The sequence below is a fragment of the Arvicola amphibius genome, chromosome 8 (assembly GCF_903992535.2).
Source record: "Arvicola amphibius chromosome 8, mArvAmp1.2, whole genome shotgun sequence".
NCBI lineage: Eukaryota > Metazoa > Chordata > Mammalia > Rodentia > Cricetidae > Arvicola > Arvicola amphibius.
This window is the reverse complement of record NC_052054.1, coordinates 6,786,761-6,807,752: the sequence shown is the minus strand read 5'-3', so window position 1 is coordinate 6,807,752 and position 20,992 is coordinate 6,786,761. Positions and strand designations below refer to the sequence as shown.

The 20,992-nt window shown below is 41.8% G+C and overlaps 1 protein-coding gene across 4 annotated transcripts in view; it reads right to left on the bottom strand.

The window, feature by feature from the left end:
- Positions 1 to 20,992, bottom strand: part of Prkn (parkin RBR E3 ubiquitin protein ligase) — a 1,148,335-nt gene that overhangs the window by 967,959 nt on the left and 159,384 nt on the right. The gene's annotated exons all lie outside the window — the stretch shown is intronic.

The following is a 20,992-nucleotide window of genomic DNA, read 5'->3' as shown; positions in this document are numbered from 1 at the left end:
TTGTTTTAAAATACTCTAGTAAATGTAAATATTGAACATGATATGCGTAGAAGACTCTTATGGTCAAAGAAAAGTTTCAGGGAAAACAGAACAATTTACTTGGGAAGTCAACCATATGGAAAGATCTAGAGATTTGCTAGATTTTGCTAGGTGGGGGCTGTGATGACAGAGCCCTTAAAAGAGGGTAACTAGGGAGGAGGAAATGCAGAGACTAGATAAGGAAGGAAGGCCTATACTTCCTGCAGACCCTCAGTTAGCAAAGACCAGACAGGAGGGACACCAAGAGGTTCTAGTAGAAGGCGTTTTGATAGTCAGACCATCAGGCATAAGAGCAAGTAACCAGGAACCAAGCCAACGGTAAGAGTGCTTGAGGTGGGACACTTCCAATGCAGGGGAGCTGAGCTGTGGGATGCTCACATATCTGATACCATGGGTCCAGAGCTATAAATTTAGGGGAGCTGAGCTGTGGGATGCTCACATATCTGATACCATAGGTCCAGAGCTATAAATTTAGGGTGAAGAGGCAAAAACATATCGAGATGTTGGTTCTTTAAAAAAAAATTAATTAGACGTTTACAGTAAAAAATTTGATTTGAGAACAATTCATTTCCTTTTCTTTCTTCTTAGATGGGGTCTCGGTATGTGCTTCACTCATGGGAGCTCACGATGAAGTATCATGTCGCCTCCTCCCCCCTTATTGGGAAGATAGTCTGCTCTGTGAAGAGCTGCCTCTTCCAAGCTGCAAGTCATTCTGAGTCATGAGGTGGCCTGGCCTTTCCCTGCTCTGCACCACCAGTTATGTCCCTGGCAATGACCAACTGCAATGTGTGTTTTGGCTGGATGGTTTTGCCTGAAGAAGGCAGCCTAGTCACACAGTACTTAGTAAGAATGACTAAACATTGGTAGGTACTTACATAGTATGTAAGCCTGAAAGTTACTGTGTGCCACTTCAGAAAAGCCTTGAGGATAAAACTTTTATACAGCCCTAGTAAAAATCTTGCCCTGAAAACAATAAGAGAGGTTATACTTTCAGAGGCATGATGCCAGTGTCCCCGTGGAGTAGGAGAGAGCCTCTTACCGTCACTCTCCTTTGCTGACAATGTGTCTGCTCTGACACATGCCTTCCCCCTCTCAGTTTCTCTTTATTTCCTCTTCTTTCCTTTTCTCCTCCCTTCTTGCCTGGAATGACTAGACTGGACTTTGAAATGAAAATTCTTCTCTACCTCATTTGGACTTTGGACCTGCATACTGGGCTCCGTGACTCTCAGGACCTGTCACGCTGGGCTCCAGTGACTCTCAGGTTGGTCCTTCCACTCTCTAGCTCTCTGACAGATGATGATTGCTAAGTGGAGTGTGGGGACATACCTGTAACCCAGCACTCATTTGGGAGACTGAGGCAGAAGGATGACAGTTATTAGGCCAGAGTGGAGAACATGGTGAGACACCAGGAATAACAATAGTGGTGATAGGCCATGTCAGATGCTTTTGAGTAACTCACTGCCCACAAATATCCGGTGTCCACATCTCTGAACATAAGATCAAGAAGCCTTTAACTGGGTCATTACATGGTGATAATTGAAGGATCTTAGAACTAACTCCAAATACATGTAGTTGCAAAGCCATACCTCAGAACCCTAAGCTGGAATGGCTCAGAGAGAGTGTGGGAAGCTTAAAGATTAGCTCTTGTCCAACATCCAGTGGAGAGTCTATCAATGGGCAAATTATTTGATACATTTGGGAGTGTTCAAACAATAAACATAGAATATACATTTGAGAGAAACTCGGTTTCAGCTTTCCTGAGATCTCCTTTAAGAGCAGTCTACTTCCTTGAGATGCTCACAACATTGCCCTCAAATGATTCAAAGGTCCATCCTCTTCTATAGTAATAAGAACCCATAAACTATAGTGAGTCTCTGGCACCAACAGAGGCAGGTATATATTAACCATCACGCTAACAGGGACATGGTGGGCAGTCACAAAATAAAGCCACCTCCTCCTCGAACTTTTGAGAGCATGACATACTCAGGAGTGCAGGAGCTAATACAGGCGTTTCAACAGCATCTAGATCTCTACTATCAGCAGGATCTGCTTTCTGAAGGAATCAAGTCAGGCAGATTTCATTTCACCAGTCCTTGGGAGAGAGAATAAAATTCAGAGCCCCCAGCATTGGCTCTCAACATAATATCCTTTTTTTCACAATTTCTCACTATGGACTACAATTTTTCCTCATTAATATCTTAGTTTGGTTCCCAGATACCAACCATAGTGAAATTGAAGCTTCCAGACCATGGTTCATAGTCTCAGGATAAGGAATATTTTAAGTTGTACATTCTAAGGAGAAGTAATCCTACCCTTGTCTCACTGCTTACAGAGATGTTCAACTGTAGAAGGTCTTTCCATATCATACCCCTTTAAGAAGAGCATAGCCCTTCTATGTTCCCCACTGTTGCCTGGAAATACAAAGGTCCTATACTCTACCTTCCTCAGCCTCTGTTAAGGATTCTGGTCATGCAGGGCAGAATGCTAGATGGTGTGTTTGCTGTTTATAAGTTCCCAGCAGTTTTACCCCTACTACACAACATGGGAGACATGATACACACTGCTACAACATTATGGAAAACTGTAATGATTTTCCTAGAAAGGGAACACTGATCTCTAACTGAACAGTAGCCCTCTGCCTTTAATATTGCCTCTGTGTTGGAAGAATAAGAATTACTGATGATGAAAGTGATTCTGACTTAAAGGTCAAAGATGTGATTTCCAATGTTGCTAATGTATGAAATTCTGCTTAAAGGTAGCAGATACCAAGGAGCACATTAAGCCCACAGAACCTCAATATGTGTTAATTAGTATCCTAGTTAGCTATGTCAATCTGTCACATATGTAGAGTCAAATGAGAGGAATGCCCCAATTAAGTGACCGCCTAGATCAGATTGGAGGTCTATGTTTTTATTATTGATGAAGGAGAGGCCAGCACACTGTGTAGCACCATCCCTAGAGAGGCAAGTGAGTGAACCAGAGAGCAAGCCAGCAAAGAGAGTTCTTCTTTGGTTCCTGTCTTCACACTCCTACCTTAGGTTCCCACCCTGAATTCTCTTACTAATGGATTTTTACCTAAAATCATAAGCCGAATGAACCCTTTAAGTTCCTAAGTTGCTGTAGGCCATGATATTGACACAACAACAGAAGGGAACAAGACGATTTCAAACACATGGAGACTTTGGAAAGAACCTGGCAACTCATGAATGGCAAACCATGGAGATGGAAGGGAAGTATTTGAGAGTTAGAGATTTCATTGATCCCTAGAGAACAGAGACAAGGAAGAGGAACGTGACACCACAATAAAAAATCAATTTCATTAAAGTGACATTAGTTGATTTATTGAAGAGTGGAGTCATCTTATTAAAGACTAAATAGTAGTTGGTCCCAGGATTAATAAACAAAACAAAGATTAATAAAACCATAGATTAATAAAACCAGGGGGCAGAGACCCTGTAATGACCTGGAGAACAAAGAACAACTGAGAAACCACTGAAGCCCTAGTCACAGGGAGGGCTGCCATTGACCACCTGGGACTGCACCTCCTTGTAGAGGCCTCCCTGCTCCAGCACAGCAGAAGAACCAGAACAGGGACATGCTACTAGACTGTGAAGAAAGATCACAGTGCATCCATTACACTCTGAGTGAGAGGGCATGGCAGGATACAATCCATTTAAACTGATTTCGCTGCATCAGAATTAAAACTCAAAAGTCCTGACTTAAAGGATTAAGCAGTTAGCTACAAGCAAAGTGAAGCTTTTGAAAATAATCAATTCCTTATTGATCTACCCAGTTTCAGTTTTACATAGCAACTGGGCTACCAAATCATAGTAAGCCCACAAATTATTGACTGTAAAATCCTAATGCCTAAAGAGAGCTAACCTTAAGTCCCTTTTTAATATATATTTAATATATATTTATTATTTATATTATATTATTATAATATTATATTATAATATATTATAAATATATTTTAATATATATTTAATATATAAATATATTACCTAATGTTTTAAACATGGATTCCTGATACATTTGAAAATTTCTGCTAATATTACCTTACTTCCTAAACTTTGTTACTGATTTTTGTTTTGTTTTTTAATGTATAAGTTTTCACTGGTGTCTAAAATATAAGGTAGGTAGACTACATCCTCTTAGCGTGTGTGTTTTGTATTCACATGCATGATGCCTGCATTTGGCATCTCCCTGGAGGCAAAGGGAACATTACTTACTGCCGTGTGCCATTAGTGCTAGCAGCATTTCTCAAAGAACAAAGACAGCAGCTCTATTAACCTATTAGTTCCTAAATCATTTTCCATCAGACCTTTGATTAAATGGTTTAATGAGCTCATGAGAAAACAATGGCAGAGGAATACCTTAAAAGTCAAAGAATTGCTAATTACACACCAATCACCGCATGATTTTCTGTCAAAAATCAAAACCATGTTTTTTGTATGGATAAGTTCAGTTTGTTATTATTCCTATAAGCCTTTGGATTTACTAACATTGAATCTTCAACTTAGACAATACTTGCACCAGGCTGGCAAAAAAAGAGCACAAATGGAGAAATCTTCGGAGGTGTGCAACATCACAGTACCCCCATTCCTAGATTTTCTCTTATCTTACATTTTCTGCACATTTCAACTGAAAACTACTAAAGCCCATAGTGACACTCAGCCCTCTGGGTGACTCAGTTCTCTTGAGTGGTGCAATCGCTGTGATAATTATTTCTTGTGATAACTAGTTTAGGTACAAGTTAATGCAGTTTAACTTGATCATCTCTGTGCTACAAAGCCTCATTTTAGTAAAGACAAAAACAAAAAGAACCTCAAGACTATGTAAGATACTATGATACTTTTATATTTCTACAACTTCTTGTATTTGGGTTTTATTTTAGTTACCAAGTCTAATTTTCTATTGATGTGGGATGTCCTTTTGTATATGTGTTGCTTTGGTTGGATAATGAGTACAGCTATTTTGGCCAATATCTTAGCAGAGTAAAGGCAGGCTGGAAATCCAAACAGAGATACATAGAGAGCAGGTGGAGTCAAAGAGACACCATGTAGCTGCCAAAGGAGACAGGCACTGGAACCTTACCAGGAGGACACAGCCTTGTGGTGATACACAGATTAATAGAAATGAGTTCACTTAAGACTTAAGAGCTAGCTGGGAATGCGCCTAAGCTCTAGGCCAGAGTGTTGTAATTAATATAGTTTCTGTGTGACTGTTTGGGTCTGGGCAGCTGGGAAACTAAGGAACAGCCTCCTTTACATTCTGTAGTTTTTCAACCATTACCACATCCATTTTTAATTCCCCACCTAAGGACTACACTTGAGGAAAAACCAGTTGATGACATGCAAACACCACTGTGTTTACCTATTACAAGTGTGCATACACAAAAGCTGAGTGACTAAAAGGCATGAGGAAAGAAAATATATAAAAAGTAGTGATGAAGAAGCGTCTATGTGTTACTTTCATTGATTAATTAAAAAAATGCCTTGGCCCTTTAAGACGACAGGAAACTAGGTAGGCGGAGTAGACAGAACAGAATTGTGGGAGAAAGGAAGCAGAGTTGGGGAGACACTTCAGGCAGTCGCCATGCCTCTCCTCTCCGAGATGGACGCAGGTTAAGATCTCTCCTGGTAAGCGACCACCTCGTGGTGCTACATGGATTACTAAATATGGGTTAATTAGCCAATAAGAGGCTGAAACTAATGGGAGAGGCAGTGTTTAAAAGAATACAGTTTCCATGTAATTATTTTGGGTAAAGCTAGCCCGGTGGCGGGACACAGCCCCCTGCCGCTCCTTCTACAAAGTAGGGCAACAGACTGGGATCAAAGGTTAAGTGCTTGTGGAATCTGGCATAAATTGGCCCCCACAGAACAGGTGTTAAAGGTTTGGTGACCACCTGTGGCATTACTGGGATGTGATGTCTCCATAGAAGGAAGTTAGGTCACTAAGGGATGCTCTTGAAGGGAACAGCGGGTCTATCCTCTTCCTTTGTTTCTCTTTGCTCCCCACACCATGCCTAAAGAACACAGAAAGTGACTGACTACACTAATCATGGAGTAAAACCTTGGAAACTGTGAGCAAAAGGCAAATCTTACTTCGTTTCAAGTTGGTTTCCTTGGGAATTTCTTCAAGTGGTAGAAAAGTGATTTAACACATGCTTCATATTAAAAAAATATGAAAGAAAATTATAAGGGCTAAGTAGACTGGGTTAAATAAACAACCTAAAGCAGAGAACTATTTTATAGGAATAAAAACTAACTTCCTAAACTCAACTCTATAGAAACATAGGCTGCTAGGATCAGTTCCTGTGACTGACTAGTGCATGGATCCTAGCAAACCGCCTTGTACAAACCTTCCAATGGGATCTTTTTCTCTTGCTATTAAATGCATGTAAACCTAGCTGAAGCACCCCTGGGATCAATGAGATCTCATTGGTGGACAGCTGCTGATCAGAGTCTGTCTTTAACTCGTGTGTAAGATGATAGCCAGAAATAGTACCACTCAGGGTACTCACTGCAGCCTTCGTAAATACACCCCTGTAATGAAAAAGTCACACCACCATGAACACACACACACACACACACACACACACACACACACACACAATCTCCTTCCCTAGCAACAGTGCATCACCATGTCACTTATACTAACCCAAGCTCCATGGTAAGGAGGGGACTAGAAGCTTCTTGAGCCTTTTTAAATTCTCAAGACCCAAGAATGTTAACAGACTCAGCTATCTGAGGGCTTCCCAGGTGTCTGCAATTACTACACTTTATGATGGCCATGAACCCACCCAGCCAGAAACAAGCAGCTCTACTACAGAAATATCTCACTGATATCATTTTGTAAAATTTAAACTTTCAACAGTGCAAACATACAACCTGTTTTGAAAACTCAGTAGGCTTCATTTTAATTAAGATGCAAGAGATCACTCAATGTTAGGTGGATATGGCTCGTCAGAGAGTAAGGGTGACACAGGAAGACCAAGAGGAGGACTGACAGATCAACAGATGTGACAGAGACACAGAATGACTGGACGTATAGGGAGAGGTCTCTGGACATTCTGCACCAAGGAGGTGTGTACAGTGTTGGTGTCTGTTAAAATGAGCACCATTAGGCGGTAAGTGGGTTAGTTAGGGTAAAAAGAAGAAAAACAACAACAACAACAGAAGCCTGAATCATGGTGGTTAGCAATGGCAAGAAGGGGAAAAACAACAACAGAAGCAGGAATCTTGGTGTGGATACGTTAAAGTCACAGCTAATGAAATAGATACCAATACCTTCTCTGAATCTGCAGTTCATCAATGGCAATGGGATCAAAGATTCAGCTTACGACTCAGCCACTTCAATGTTTGTGGCTGTGACTATCGTCTGTCCATTCATAGGTTTTGTCCATTTGACTTCTGAGCTAGTCTGTCCTATTTATTTGTAAGCGATGTCTTCACATTAAGGAGCTTAGCACTTTCATTATACACAAAATGTGCACATGTAGTGCAACATCATCTTCTCTAGAAAAATTATTATTGTGAATACAACATACTTCCTACTTTTTCTATGGCCTCCAGAATATACTCCCTGTACAGTAAAACTCTTATCTAGAGACAAACTTCATTACTATCATACTGGAAATCCTTCGCCAGGTCCCATGGGCCACCTCTGTCACTGTTTCCCCTATGAACTACAGCACTGCTCCGTCGTGTAAGAAAAGCTGGAAATAGAGAGAGCCTCAAATTCAAATATCATGACTCAAATATTTTTTAGGGCAACAGCAGGCAGTGTTTTTATTTAGAGCATTAAATCTCAGCGAGGTAATTGTTGATTTTAGGATTTATTTTTAAAAGAGGTTAGCACAGTGTCTTCCTTCAATTATTTCTGAAAAGCACTAAAGTAATACATAAGACATTTCTGTTTTTTAAACTGCTACTCAGTACAGCTAATGACTTATAAAATAGCTAATTATTTCCTTTGAGGTCAGAAGTAGATTTCAATGTTAGAGCAAGAAAACCAAAATAAATGTGATCTGCTTTTCTCAAAATAGCACATTAGCACTTGACTCCCACCTTACACTGGTATTTATCCTCCTCTCCGAAACTAGTAGCCAAATCTGATGCAACAGAAGGTGCCAGGATGCCACCCAGGGCTTAACACAGCAAGGAGATAGCTACTTTGTACCAACCTATACTTCATTTGTCTTGAGACCCACAACGGTTAGTTAATTGGAGCTGAAAGCCTTTGAAGCCACCTGTTCAACCAGTCTCGTCTTGGTCAGTCCATGTGTGGTGTGAACAACCACAAGTGATTGATAACTGAGGGAAAACAACCACATTCATGAGCTGACACCAAGAGAATCCTCCCTACCATGTCTGCATTCTGGTCTAAGAACCATACAGAGCTGCAGGCTTGCTAGAAAACCCCATGGAGCCATAATCTTTGCATAATCACACATGTAATGCATGTTTTGATTTGAATGAGTTTTAGAGACTATTAAATGGCATTCATGGATATCTCTGACACAATATCTAACATTAACAGAAATTTGGTTAAGTCTTTTATTTTTCTTAAACTGTATTGTGGATTTGGGGGTGGGGTGCATACATGGATTGTAGGAGCCAGGAGTCCAGGATATCACAGGAAAACCCACAGAAACAACTAACCTGGGCTCATAGGAGTTCACAGAGTCTGAACCAACAACCAGGGAGCCTGCATGAGGCCGACCTAGGCCCTCCACACATATGTGACAGTGGGTAATTTTATCGATTTATGAGACTCCTAACAGTGGGAGCAGGAGCTGTCCCTAACACCTTGGCTAGCTTTGGGGAACCTATTCTTCATACTGGGTTGTCTTGCCCAGCCTTAACACACACTGCAACTTGATAGCCATGCTTTGTTGATACCCATGGGAGTCCTGCCCCTTTCTGAAGAGAAACAGAGGAGTGGATGGAGGAGGCTGTGAAGGAGAGATGATGGGGGACGGGAGAAGAGGGAGGGGAAGTAAATAAAAGGAAGGAAGGAAGGAAGGAAGGAAGGAAGATGGCTGTACTTCCTCTTCCTGCCCAACACGCCCCTAACTCCACTCTCTAAAGGATGTATTGGCTATCTTTCCTATTGCTGTGACAAATTACTACCAAAAGCAAATAAAGAAAGGAAGCGTGCCTATCTTTGGGCTTAGTCAGAGCTTACAGTCATCCTAATAGAGAAGTCACGGGACAGCTGGTTACTTTGCATCCATACTCTAGAAGCAGACAAGGACAAATGTGTGTATTCAGCTCACTTTACCCTTTTGTCCAGTATAGGATTCCATTGCAGGGATGGTGTCACTGCCTTGGGTCTTCTCACCTCAGTCAATTTAACCCAGACAAGCTCTCACAGAAGCCTGAGAGCCAACTCCCAGGTCAGTCTAGAGCTCAAGTTGGAATCTGAGAGAATGCATCACAGGGGGAAGCACAGTGGCCACTCTGGTGCACATCTTTCCATGGTCTCCTAGCATTGTGTTATTATTAATGCACATACATCTAAGAACACATGTACATAATTATTTTTCACTTCAAGAAAAACTGTATTACACAAAAAGTTCTAATTTAATGTACACAATACATTACAGCACTCTTTCCAATAAAGTAACTATAATCCTACCTCATTATTTCACTGTTTTATTTGTGTGTCGGGGCAGGAACACGCATACTTGTGAACCACAGCATACGTGTGGATCTCAAATGACAACTTTTGGGAACTGGTTGTCTCCTTCTGCCTTTTTGAGGCAGAGTCTCTCTTGTTTATTGCAGCTGGCCCAAGAGCGGCCATTCCTGGGGGTGCGCTAATCCACTAGACATATCAACAGCTGCCATATCGCCAACTTCTTTTGGCACCATCGTGCATCATCGTGCATGAATCTTAATTTATATAAACATTCTTCTAATTGCCTGTTTTCATGGTTTTAATGCCATAATGAATTTAAGTTATTGTATTATTACTTAGATTATTTCTGTGGGACAGAATTTTCAAAGTGAACTTTCAGAGTTGGCAACCATTAATTTATTTTATGTATGCTGGAGATTAGATGCAGGTCCTCATGCATGCTAGGAAAACACTCTATCAATGAGCTACACTCCCATCTCTGAACTTTTGTTATGTACTATCAAATGGATTATTCAATATCCAAATGTTTGTACTTATGTTCACACCAACAAGAAAGAATATTTTAAGAACCAGTTACATGTTAACAAGATTAAGGAAAAAGTAACACAATATAAGAAGTTCTATAAAATAGGATTTCATTTAGGGAATGGGGAGCAGAAGAGAGTCTAAAAACACCAAGTGGCATCAAATAGCAATGCTACATTCAGTCCTTTGCTAAGTCAATTACCATGTTTTCAAAGCCCAACTACGTATTAAGTCTAATTTATCAACTCTAGTTGATAAAGGTGTATTCCACAGAGTCAGATGGAGAAAGATACTGTATTATGGAATAGTTTTAGACAGGCTTTGTCTACATATCCATAGTCTAAGGCAGGCTGACAGGACTATACATGATACAAAGGAGAAGAGGAAGAGGAAGAAGATGGGAGAAGAGAAAGCAGTGGTTTCAATCCTTCTCTTAGAGAGTTTGAGTACTCTTTTTTATTAAGAGAGGCAGGGAGGGAAGGAGGGAAGGATGGAGGGAGGGAGAGAGGGAAGGAGGGAGAAAAGAAGGAAGGAAGGAAGGAAGGAAGGAAGGAAGGAAGGAAGGAAGGAAGGAAGAAGAGAAATACCAATTTGTGCTTTGGTCCTTAAAGACCTCGTGTGTTTTTCCTGAATCAGCAGAGTTACCCCTGCCAGTCTGTGGGCACTGTTTCTAGAATCTTTGTGAATACCAGAGTCTGCGCTGTGCATATAGCCTATGCACATCCTCTCACATATTTTAAGTAATCTCTACATTAGTCATAATGCACGATACAATATAAAATGCTATACACTCTACTGTGTTCTTTAGGGGCAATGCCAAGAGAAAAGAATCTGCTCACATGAGAGCAGAGCAAAGCACAGCACACCTTGATAAACTGTGCAAGCCAGCAACAACATAGCTTTGCTCCAAATGCTGCATATGACCAGAAGCCATCCCTCAGCCGTGGCCCACAGTAGAGCATAGTCCTGGAGCAGGAGGCTTTATTTTTCTTTTTTATACACTAATTTATTTCTCTATTAGGAAGATGAGCACATTACAAATGAAAAAACAATACATGAAAATCTACACAAGAATTTCTGAGGGAAAAAACTTCCAAATTGTTGTGTTCAACTTCTTAGAATCAGCTGTTTCTACTTCTGCATTTCACAGACAGAGAAATTACACGGAAAATGAACAATTAAACGTGGAGTCAGTAATCATTCTATCAAAAACATTAAAAATGCCTCCTAGCATAGGGAAAGTCCTGGGTTCCATCTCTGGGACACCTCCTGACACACACCCAAACACATATCCTTTATCAACCACACAACATGGAAAAATAAGTTAATAGGGGCTGGAGAGATGGCTCAGCGGTTAAGAGCATTGCCTGCTCTTCCAAAGGTCCTGAGTTCAATTCCCAGCAATCACATGGTGGCTTACAACCATCTGTAATGAGGTCTGGTGCCCTCTTCTGGCCTTCAAGCATACAGACAGAATATTGTATACATAATAAATAAATAAATGTTAAAAAAATTAAAAAAATAAGTTAATAAAGGAATGGTTATTTGGTTTTGCCAGGCAATGTTCCTTGACACAGATACAAACACTGCATGTATCCCCTCCTCTTCCCTCAATTTTAGGCACGTGTTTAAATCTCATTAAAACTTAGGGACTGGTGGCTCAGAGTTCCCTTGTTCTGACAATGCCTGGATTTCCAAATCTTAGCCATCTCCACAGTCAAAGTTCCGTGTGTACTGAATCCATGCCAGTTTCGCCTCTTTCCATTCTTTTCCTTTCCTTCTTCACCTTATCAAGTCAATGGGGATCTCTAGGCATGCATATTTCATATCAAATTCTGGAAACAGCCATATCCCCCTATCTATATGGAACGTCTATTTCTACCCAGATTTGTCCCTGAAAGAGTGAAATGAAAGAGAAGCAGCAGCACACACCTGCTATGCCAGTCTCCCTCACCGGCTTCCCCATGCTCGCCATGACCCGGGACCACAGGTCAGAAGAACACGGGAGCCTTTCCTCCCTTCTACAAATATGTACTCAAAAGCACCCCAATCTCCTACTGAAGACGGCAGACGGGGCAGACAGCACAGCCTGGCGGCCTGGGCGCTGTGGCTGCCGCTCACACTCACACTCTGTCCCCTGAAGGGTGACTTTCTTAACACTTTCCTCTCCAAACTGGAGGGCACCACCAATACTGAGATGATTGCATGAGCAAACTCGCACAACGCTACAAAAGAAGCTACAGCCTAGGAAGCACTCACCTGCTGGTCATTGTGCTCACCCCTTCCAGATTCTCAGACATTAAGAAGCCCTTCGTGAGTAACGTGGGGGCCAGCAGCCTGATGCTTATACCCAGTGGGAAAGTCAGGTGTTAAATAAGATGGGACTGGAGCTCTGATAAGGGGAATAAAGGAATAAGGGGAAAAAAAGGTGATGCTGGGATCCATGGAATTGGGGACATCCAGGGAGGTGTCCAGAAGGGACTGGAGCACTCTGACGGGCTAACAGGGAAGCAATGGAGAAAAGGGGAGGGTGGCCAGGGGAAGAGAGCTCATCTTTCCTTCCCCCTTCCTTCCTCCTTCTTCTCTTTATTCCCCACCATTAAAATCCCAACTACTCCAAATAACATAATAGGAAAAAGCATACTGATCTATGATTTATGTATTGGTATCAGCTTTAAACAAAGTATAAACTTCCTTAAAACACGCGAATTCAGTTGGCCTCTCAGAAAGGACCAGCAGTGGCACTCCACTTTAGAGTTCTTCTGCTGGCCCTCCTCCACGCAGTGCCAGAAGAGCTGATGCAGCACACATTTAGCTGACCTCACAAAAGAATATTCTAAAGTGCATCAAGCAAAAATTATAAAATGATTCATTGTGGAATATTAAAGTTCTATACTTTTCAAATAAGATAGAAAAATATAGCCTACAAAGATTGGTGAGTTGGACAATATCAATTCTTAATCCACATTTGATGAATTGATATTTGTTTTCTTCTTAAATAATTAAAAAATATATTTACGTGTATAGTTGTGCCTGCATCTATGTCTCTGCACCATTTGTATGCAGTGCCTACAGATGCCAGAAGAGGACGTCAGATTCCCTGGGGCTGGCACTACAGAGTTGGTGAGCCACCACGTGGGTGCTGAGACTCAAACCAGGGTCTTCTGGAAGAGAAGCCAGTGCTCTTAACTGCTCAGACATTTATCCAACTTCAAATTAATCTTTGAGTCTAAATTTTTAGGCAAATACATACTTTTGCCTGGCATACTAGATGAATTTATGAAGGCCACACTTTATATCTCAGTGTCAAAGCATTCCAGAGAACGTCCCAGCCAGTGATGTGTCACTGTCGTCCCAATCAGGCAGTTTTTAAGAAAATGATTCCAACATTTTTCAGGCGACCATGACCAGGGAGGACCCTGACACCAGACTCTGACCACCACTGCTTCTCTATCTAAAAACATCGCTTTTCTCTACTTCAGGCTGTAGCCCTGCCTTGTTACCCTTTCTGATCTAAGGCAGCGAATGCCTCAGAGGTCATTTATACCTTACATTCCATTTCTAAAGCAACAGAATACTGGTATAAAGTTGGGGGTGAAGAGTTTATGCCTCTGAAGTAATTAAATATCATTTCTTTATAACTAGCATAGGGGTGATGGAGGAGAGTTATCTGTCTATGTTTCTTTCATTGGTTAATTAATAAAGAAAACTGCCTTGGCCCTTTAAGAACAGAAAATTAGGTAGGTGGAGTAGACAGAACAGAATTGTGGGAACAAGGAAGTGGAGTTAGGGAGAGACGCTTCAGGCAGTCGCGTGGTGAGGCTCCATGCTGCTCCTCTCCGAGATGGACGCAGGTTAAGATCTCTCCTGGTAAGCCACAACTCGTGGTGCTACCCAAATTACTAAATATGGGTTAAAGGAAGATGTGAGAATTAACTAATAAGAGGCTACAGATAATGGGCCAGGCAGTGTTTAAAAGAATACAGTTTCCGTGTAATTATTTTGGGTAAAGCTAGCCGGCGGCGGATTAGCTGGTTGCTGGGAACTGGGCGGCGGGAACGCAGCCCGCCGCTTCACACTACAGATTGGCGCCCAACGTGGGGCTAAATCCACTTAAAAACCTTGCCCGCTTGGGATCGGAAAGAAAGTACTCTGAGACCATGCCAATGGCTCACTGCTCCCTTCCTGCACCTGGGCAGATGGCGGAATCAGGCTTAGGCGAGCGGGACAGCATTTGCGGATTCCTGCTGCCATAGAGAGAGAGGTGTTTTCAGACTGCTCTTTACGTCAGATTTGGCTGTAACTTGGATTAAAAGAGTTTCTGTGCTGCACGCTCAGTCTCAGAATTAAACTGCTGAGTGCGGCTCCAATGTCGACTGCTGTGTGCCTGGAACTGTGTGCGGCTCAGGGGCACCAAATGACTGAGGCAGGAGCGGCTTTGGCTCTGCTCCGCCATGTTGAATTGTGCTGACCTCAGGCAGGAACTATCGTAATTACCATGATAACAGCGCAGTTAAGGTTTAGACTTGGCTATAAACAGGCAGTACCGTATTATTTTAAGAAGTGGTTAACCTTTTAAGAAATGCTCCTGGATAGTAAAAAATTACAGATTCACAATAGAAAAGATTCAGACATAGAAGGCCTTTAAATGGCTCACGTAGGCTTAAAAGAGAGAAAAAGAAAATATAGAGAATAAAGTTAATGCCTTAAAAAAAAAGGTTAAAGTCTTTAAAGAGACAGAGTACAGATAGTTATAGATTAAAAGAAGTAAAGTGATAGAGTAAAAATAAGCCACGTAAAAATGGAAAATTCACAGAGAGTCTGGATTATGTATTTTGTTGTGTTTTCTTTGATTTTTTTGACTGTAAAGGAGCTAAGTACAGAGAGACATTTCATTATATGGGCTGCCAGGCTAGACCAAAATGGACATCTTAATGGTATGACTTCAGGATTTGGATCTAAGAACATGATGCTTTGGAAAAGAGTTTCTTCTTTTGTTTTCACAGAGGACGAGACTCTGTGGATTGCTTCTATCCCAATATGGTATGATAGACCACGCCCTCCTGAAAGGTTGCTGTGAATATCTTCAAAAAATTACTTCACTCAACTGCCAACTGAGAGGAACCTAGCACACAGGTTATACCATGAAAGACCTAAATAACAACGCCCCCATTCAGCAGGAAGCAGTTTGGAGAGAAAAAACTGCGCCCCTTTTCCCAAATATTGCTTATAAATGTTCTTTTACATTTAAAGGGGGAGATGATATAGATATGAATTTGCATTGGTATAGATTTTAAGGTCAATTTGTTATATGTATATGTATTTCTGATTTTGATTAAGCTATTGTGATTGTAGTTCATTTTAAAGAATGTAATGTATAATTAGGAAATATAGGTTGTTAATGGATAATCATCGATTAATAGTCAAGCTTGTAGTCATGTTAGTCATTTTCTAGATTTGCATAGATATATTTCAGATAGGCATTCTTCATATCTTTCAAAGACTGCAGAATATGGCATTTAATGTTTTAATAATTTAGGGTTTTTCATGACAATGAGACACGTCTGCTCCTGGCAGCACCAATCTACTTCGAGAGGAAGATGGGCATCGAAGAGGCTACTTATGGAGAACTGCTCTTGCCTGGACTGTTGCATAAACTGGACACAGGAACCCACAGAAAGAGGACTGCTGAACTTGCCTAAAGGTGAGATGGCCTTTTGGGGTTCCTGATTCGTGAAAGAGTCTGCGAGACGTTCTGCAGGACACAGCAGAAAGTGACTGAACTGTCTTTGGAATTTCCTGCTTCATGAAAAAGTCTGCTGGACACTATGGGCCTGAAGGCTGAAGATGGATGCCTCAACGGTACAGAGGAACTTTGGGTGACTGTCCAGGCAGCGAGTTGTCTCTGTCATTTCTAGAGTTTTATAAGTTACTTATTTCTTATTTACTTAGGTAGCATTATATCCTTCTGGAGTCTTTGATGGAGTTGAAGAATAAATAGATAGTTATAGATTTCCTTAGTTATGATAAAAGATAAAATAGATTTAAATATTGTAACTGTAATACTTGCTTGATAACTGTTTTGTTATATGTAATTTTGCTATGTTAAAGTTGAAGCCTTTCTTTTTTGTTTAAACAGAAAAAGGGGAAATGATGGAGGAGAGTTATCTGTCTATGTTTCTTTCATTGGTTAATTAATAAAGAAAACTGCCTTGGCCCTTTAAGAACAGAAAATTAGGTAGGTGGAGTAGACAGAACAGAATTGTGGGAACAAGGAAGTGGAGTTAGGGAGAGACGCTTCAGGCAGTCGCGTGGTGAGGCTCCATGCTGCTCCTCTCCGAGATGGACGCAGGTTAAGATCTCTCCTGGTAAGCCACAACTCGTGGTGCTACCCAAATTACTAAATATGGGTTAAAGGAAGATGTGAGAATTAACTAATAAGAGGCTACAGATAATGGGCCAGGCAGTGTTTAAAAGAATACAGTTTCCGTGTAATTATTTTGGGTAAAGCTAGCCGGCGGCGGATTAGCTGGTTGCTGGGAACTGGGCGGCGGGAACGCAGCCCGCCGCTTCACACTACATAGGGGTAGCCTTGCCACCTTCCATGGTTCTTCTTGGCTTCCTAGAAAGTGTCACAGCGGCCCTAGGGTCAAGGTGACAGGCCTTCACAGAGTAGAAGACTACAGAGCAGCTCAGGCCTCTGCGCCTGGACGTCCTCAGCGACTGACCCACGGAGACAAGCAAAGCTGTGCTTTCATTTCTGAATACTACACTCAGGGAAATATTAAACAAATATTTACTTCCAATCCACCAAGAAAAGAATAAAAACTGCCTTATGCTAACTTCACAGAATCAATTATTTTACCAAGTATTATAACTTCAGAATTGTGTGTTGTACAGAAGGTCATGAATATAGTCACGAATTCCCACTCATCCATTATATTCACTAACAAATACAGTAACTAAAATGGCAACAATTAGTTCAAAACTTAGCAATTTTAGCTTAGATTCTCCATTTATATTGTAAGAGACACTTACTTGACTTCTTTTTTTCTCCTTAAACAAGGGTAATTTCGAGGATTCCTTGATGTATCTACTAAGTTTCTACTAATAGATGATGCCCCAGAGGAATGTAGCCTGTGTTTATATTTTAAAGGCAGCCACAATCCTATTTGTGAACAGGCAGCTGGCTCTCAATACCCTCTTATCTAGGAACTACAGCCAAAGAATAGGCGGCGCAGGAAAAAGCTTTAAGAGACCTGCTCTGGCCTGAGTGCCTGGCCTCCTGCTGAGCGATCAAAAAGGATCATACCAGGGACCCATCTGGTTTGATGCCTTAAACAATAAACTTCACAGCATGTGAGGGATTTTAAAAATGAAACAAAGGACAACTTTGCCCACTATGGCTTTCTTGGTGGCCAGAATCAAACAGGGATGGGGCAAAGAGGGCGAACTCTCCTAGGCACCTCATTACCTCTGTGACATTGCCACATAGGCAAACCACCCACAGACCTGACAGAATAGTGTCCCAGAGTTCTCAGCCTCCCTCCCCACTCGTAGGCTCTTCCTGGGGACCCACAGCCATTGAGAAACCCGGGAGAACAGCCCGGTGGACGCATCAAGGCATCAGAACAGCTAAGGGTCCCCGGCAGCACCACTATAGTTACCACCGTAAGCACATGAATTCTTTGCGAATAGGAGTTTCTCCACAGCAGCTTATTTTCCCGAGCAGGTCAACCCCCTGGTAACATTTGCTCAAGGATGTTATGGAGCGGCACACAGTCACACTAGACAGTCTGCAGTCCCTTCCCCTTGGCTCAGCTAAGAAGTAGAGAAGAGCTGTAGTTGGTAGGTTCCCAAATGGTGGCAGCGGGCCCAGCTCCAGCTCCATGCTATGATCTCCTGAACAGAACTCGGGGTATACTGACAGCATCTCTCACCTGACAAGCCCTGGTTCTGAAACGAGCTATTTAGCAGAGGAAAGACACATCTGATCTGGTCTCATGTTTGCAAAATAAAGAAACAAAACAACTGATACAAATGTACCCCAAGGTGTCTTGAGTTTTCTGCCTCTGACCTCCATCCCGAGCCATCAGAATAAGGCTGCTGACATTCGCCTCTGTGGCCTGTTAAAGGGGCAACTGCGGCTGGAGTGGGGAGAGTGGGAGAAGGGTCGAGAGTGCACTCCTCTTTTATGCAACGTGGTGGTTAAAGGTCAGGGTTGGAAAAAGAGAATTTTCCTCTTGGTCTTGAGAAGCAAAGCAGGCATCCACTGCCCGGATACAATGGGAGCCAGCGTTTCAGAAGGATCTCTCTGAGGCTTCTCAGAGAGTCCCTGCAGGATCACTGTGACCATCTTAACAGTCAGTGAAAGCAAAGAGGGATTTGTGAAAACCAGGAGAATCCTTCAGATGGAGCTGGTTCCAGAAAGCTTCAAAGTCGAGCAGGAATGCACCAAGGACATAGGAGAGAAGGACCCAGGTGACTGTGAGATCCTCACAGTTTAGGTAAAAGATTTACTGCAGAGGTCAAAGAAACTACACATACAAAAGAGATGTACGGATAATCAGATTATACTAAGAATATACACTGAGAAAAGCTAAACAATGAAAGAGACACATGAAAATCAATGAAAGCTGTTCTGAAGCTTCTGATAAATAATCAGCTACAGTTACGTCAGCCTTTGATACAACGGTCCACTCACAGCCTCTTCCTCTCCAGTGAAAGAAAGAGCCTTGAGATCACTCTGTTCCCTCCTACAGAGTCCAAACCCAGGAACTGAGTACATGAACCTCCCCCAGCTCCTCCCCCTCACTCAGCGTCTTTGGAAAACAGGCTCTGACAGGATTTTCCAGGTTGTCCCCTGTCTACTTCTCACCCGAAAATGTGCTCAGCGCTGCCATGAGTGACCATCTTTAAGGCTGAGCACAGTTTCCTCCTCTCCTCCTCCTGTCCATGGAGAGGCTGCAGTGTGTCCGCTCACTGTATGAACTGCACTGCCCGTGAGTACTGTCTGTTGTCTCTGGCCAGGGGGCATCCTCAAAAGAGGGACTCTTCACTGGGATACGGGAGGTGCGGGTGTCAAGCATAAGTTAGGCCTGCAATTGCCTCACCTGCCCCTTAGCATCTTGAAAGCCAGCCATACTGTCACGCTCTGACCTCTGCACTGCCATCTAGGTCAGATGCAGCGGAGACTCACATGTAGTCCTGTGTAAAAGTTTAGATCCCCAGCATGTCTTGCTGTTCCCTAGCATCTGCCACACCAAGTTCAGGGGACAACATTAAAGAAAATATACTTACAAAGTTTATTTGACTAGTTTTAGTTATACAAGGTCAAATCTCTATTAAAAATCCTTATGTACATATATATGTGTGATATACATGCATGAGATAATGCATTATATATATGTATGGGATTACACATATAAGATCAGCCATATGTGAGAAGTCTTGAATCTATCATTAGCAACATGACCTTGAATAAGTAACTCATCTCTTCTAAGCCTTGTAAATGGAGGTTATAATTGTGCAGATTAAATGACATACTAAATGGTAGATTGATATAATATGCATTATACAATAAATATCATTACTGATTACCACAGTATCTCTGTTATTCTGTTGAGGATGTCAGCTCATACTTGAATGGCTACAGAACTAATAGAAGGGGCATATTCCTGACCCTTACAGAGGTCAAGAAACTAACACAACCCTGGCTCTACTTTAAAATCTAATCACATTTTTTATATCATTATTAGAAGCCAGAGGTGAACAGATTACATAAGCATTTAATCCCTGGCTCTCAGGAACTGGTGGAAAGGTTCCTTGTGAGCATGACGTAACGGAGCTGTCTGGAGAAGGGAACACTGGAAACGAAAGCTTAATGCTAGGTCCTCTCCCTGCTCTTACTAACGACAAGAATCACTCAGGGAGGATTATTTAAGCTAGACTTAAATATAAAACTTCCATTTCTTACTTAACTCAGTTATTCCACACCATCTTGTTCTAAAAAATGATCTAAATATATAAAATTAATTTTTCTTCAGACATTTGGAATTTATGTCCATGAGGCCGAGTGTGGTGCCCAAGGTCTCACTGACAGTTTTAGTGGGGAGAGGTGACACCTGGGTTCCCTGAGCTTGGAGAAATGTCTTCCAGTTACGGGCATCTGTATATGTCTTCTCGTGACCCAGTGCCTGGTCTACCCTGTGGGTTCAAGGGTGAAGTCCTCTGCATTTACACATTTTGAAGCTACAACCCAGCATCATGTCTACCACACAAACATTACTGTTGTCCTTAGAGCCATGGGCTTCTGTCAAATTCTTGGCCAATGTGTTTCTTTCTCCCAGTCAAACAAATGTAAAAAGCCTGAGTCAAGTGTTCTTTCTTTTATGACATTGTATGGTCATCGACTTGTGCTGGCTGTATGTTCTTGAGAAACAGTCAATCATGCCAATGCCCTTCCTACAGTTACCCCACCCTCTCGAGGCCCGGCATCCCCTTCCACTACAGTCACAAAACACGGCCATCTGCCTTCCTCCTTCCATGCGGCTTCCATTATGCCATCCTGACTTAGTCTCCTCAATTCCAGATATAATCTTTAAAAAGTAAATTAGTACAAAACGTTTTAACAAAAATTAATTTGGGAGCCTGATACAGCATTAAGTTGGGTGGCAACCATACCCAAGGGACAAGGTACTATGAAAGTTAGAATTTAGAAAAATGGTAGTGTGAATTTTTCCTATGTTGCAACAATCATATGGCTTCCTCCAACTTTATT